Raw genomic sequence first — 3,666 nt, 5'->3', positions numbered from 1 at the left:
GACAAAGGGGGAGATTGTTAGAGCATAGCTCGGTCAACCTCGCATGCGTTTCTATCTCAAGCATGTTTGTCAATGTTAGTGATCAAAACTATAAGTCTTGATTTCTAGCCTACATAGCTGAGTCTCTGACTAGGATAGAAAAGTGTAGTTGAGCTCAAGGACTTCATGGCGATTCATCATACAACGACGAAGATCTATACAAGGAACCGTGGAACTTCATCAACAAAAAGGTATGTTGAGACTTGAACTTATCTATCACTCAAAAGTCTATCTCTTCTATCTCCCACTTCTTATGAGACAAAAGTCGTATGTTATATAGACTAGATCATACACATTTGACATTTCGAGCTCAGCATTCATTGGTTATATTTTATCTCGATATCGTGTGTTGGTAAAGCGTTTCGCTTTTATCAAGTTTATCTTCACCTAGTGAGGAAAGTCATGAAAAGTTTCAATCACTTTAAGAATTGCTCTGACGTGAATCGGTCTGTGAATAACGGCTACATAGCGTCCTCTGAGAATGTCTTAATGATTGAAATGAGAGTTTAGATTACATAACCATGTATTCCTTGAACCGAAGTTTTCGAACTTTGTTGATTGATGAGTGCCAAATAATGTATATATTTATCCCTTTTTGTTGGCATTTAACTCATCTTTTGTGCAGTAATTCTACATTTTATCCCATATTCTGTATTTTCATTGTTTTCAAGAATAAATATTTTTCTTACTTAATTTTGCATTTTTAGGTAATAAATAAAGTCTGGATGACTTGCGGAGCGGAAAAGAGCTGAAGAGTGGTGAAAAGCCGGAAGAAATTACGCAAGGAAGCCGCAAAGAATGGTGCGCACAAGTCCAAAAAGCTAGGAATGGGCTCAAGAAGGAAGAATTGTTCTTGAAGAAGATATGGGCTTGGCATACCCAAGGCCCAAAATCCTTACCCAAACTCATTTTCTATATCCATACCCGCCTCCATTATCAACCGTTAGATCGGGTCCATATCATCATCCAATGGTCGATCCTTCGTAGAGCATCAAAATCTGAAGTCTCTGCAAAACACCATAGTGCCTAAATTCCAAGCCTTCAGATTAGATTGTAGTTGAATCCAACGATCGCTTCTTTGCCTGCGCATCAAACCTCGATACTTCCGCTTAACACTACAACACCTAACCCCATCTAGAGCCGTTAACTTCGTTGTATTTTACATCCTACGGTCGCTACAAGCTGCTTCTTCCTTAGCCGTCCGATCCACCTACCATCTCCACATCCCATGGCCTAGCTTCGAAGATCATCCAACTTGATATCCCCGATCAACACTCTAACACCAAACCCTATACTACCCAACCAAACAGACCTTCTCCCAAAACCATCGACTTCACCTCCCCCATCCCTCTCTGCAACTTCACCACCTTCTTCACCTGCCGCACCACCACCACCACCAGCTCAATACGAGCTCTCAAATCACTCACCAACCCTATCCCACATCATTACTTCCCCTTTCACCAACTCTATGTCCTCCTAATCACTCAATTTCACGCCTCTCCCATGTCAGGAACCCTAGAGGTGAAATTGACAAATTAGGTGAAATAGAGTTGCAATTGGAGGCGTGGATAACATCAGGAGAGCAATTAGAGGCGTGGGTCGAAGTCAGAAGCAATCATCAGTGATTAGGTAAAACTAATTCCAATTTTTCACCAAACCCTAATTTACTGTTTTGGGGGTTTTTCTTTTAAAGTGTAATTGGGTATAAATATGGGTTGTGGGTGTTGTTGTAAAACTTATGCTGGGTTAGCCAGCTTCACTCTTGTAGAGAACTGGACTAGCCAGTTTCTCATTTGTTTCATGTTTACACTGTTGGTTCATATGTTTATCATGTTTTTGTATTTGCTCACCATGTGTGTGTTGTCTGAATTACCTTGTGTGATGTTTAATGTTGTTTATATGTTGAGCATGAGATAAATTGTTGCAGCTGAGGTTTAGATAAAACCTCAGTGCACTGTCTGATAGTGGAATGCTAGGTTAGAGCCTTAGGATGCATTGTTTTGATTGAGCAATGGGAGAAATTAGTGCTCATAGAAAGCTAATTCTCTTTCCATTCCATTTGTATGCTTAGGATGCATTGTTTTGATTGAACAATGGGAGAAATTAGTGCTCATAGCAAGCTAATTCTCTTTCCATTCCATTTGTATGCTTAAGATCCTAATTTCAACCTAGAATTGCATTGTTTGGCTAGGTCACAAGGGTGGATTCAATTGCCTTAGTAACTTCTCACATTGCTTCCTGATCAGTTATTTCCTTCACTGTTTTTGCACTTCACATCTTGCTGTGCACTGAAATCAGTGCACTGCCTTCCCTGCCCTTGGCTCATAGCCTTGGTTCCTTGTTGTTTTACCATCTCTGTTTCACTGTCACTGCAACCTTGTGACCTTGCATTTAGTTTTGCATCAATTATCAGCATAGTGAAACTTCAACTATACACCCCAAGTCCCTGTGGAGATGACCTGTTCTTGCACATACACACTACAATGACAACTGTGCACTTGCAGTTTAACATGTAGGCCTTCTTATCCTTTGTCTTATTTCCTTACTCCTTTAAAAGCCTACCAAGTTTTTGGCGCCGTTGCCGGGGACTTGGCGTTGTGTGTTGAAGTTTCTTGGCTTGTATCTTAGCTATTCTTGCACTTTCTTAGCTGTACTTGCATTTATCTTTTAGCTTTTTCTCTTGCTGTTCATTTGCATCATCACTACATCTGCATCTTCTCTGCTCTAGTAGCATTTGCATTTTGCATCTTCTTTGCATACTGTTCTGCATCATAACTTGCATACTTTTCATCACTGCATCACTGCATCTTGTCCTGTTCTCCATTTCTTTTCTTGCTTACAGCAGCATCTCAGTTACAAATCAGATTGTATCATAGTGTAACGTAGCTGCACTGCACCTGAATCTTGTTCTTCTTGGCTATGCAATAGTCACTTTGCACCAGTTCAAATTGGTTCCTAAGAACTGCAATCTCTGCAATTTCTATGTTCATTCCCATTGTTGTGCACTGAACCATTGTTTCTGTGCTATGTTGGCTATCTCTGTTGAGCCAATTTTGAGTTGTTGCAAGAACTAATTAACTCTATCTGGTGCAGGTACCTGAGGAGCTGTTAATGGACTTGAGAAGCTGTTGCTAGCAGCACTGAGAACCAAAGACTGCAGCTGTTGAAGTTGCTACACAGTCAGTTCTGTGGGCTTGAGTTAAACAAAACACTGCTGGTGCCAGAACTGTTGCTTGAAGCCTGAACCTGCCTTGATGAGCTGTTGATCTGTTGATCTGGGCTGGGCTGGTGCTGTTGGAGTAGAAGTTGTGACCCAACTGGGCCTCAGAAAAGCCAAAGCTTAGGATGATCCAAAGCCCAACTGGGCTTTTGCAACCAAACTGAGCAGCTGGGCTGTGCTTCAAAGGTAAGCCTAAACCCATTAAGAGAACCCAACATGTGGGCTTCCATTTTTAATTTGTGGGCTTGTAATAATTTTTGTTTTTCTTTATTTTTTATTTGGGCTTGTAATAATTTTTCTTTTTCTTCTTTTTCTTTTTTTTAAGGGTTTGTAATTATTATTGTTGTTTTTATTTTCTTTTATGGGTTGTGCTAATTTATGCTAGGCTAAGTGTAAAAAAAAAAAAA

This window comes from Papaver somniferum, chromosome 5, assembly GCF_003573695.1.
Source record: "Papaver somniferum cultivar HN1 chromosome 5, ASM357369v1, whole genome shotgun sequence".
Taxonomy (NCBI): domain Eukaryota; kingdom Viridiplantae; phylum Streptophyta; class Magnoliopsida; order Ranunculales; family Papaveraceae; genus Papaver; species Papaver somniferum.
This window is presented reverse-complemented; position numbering follows the sequence as displayed.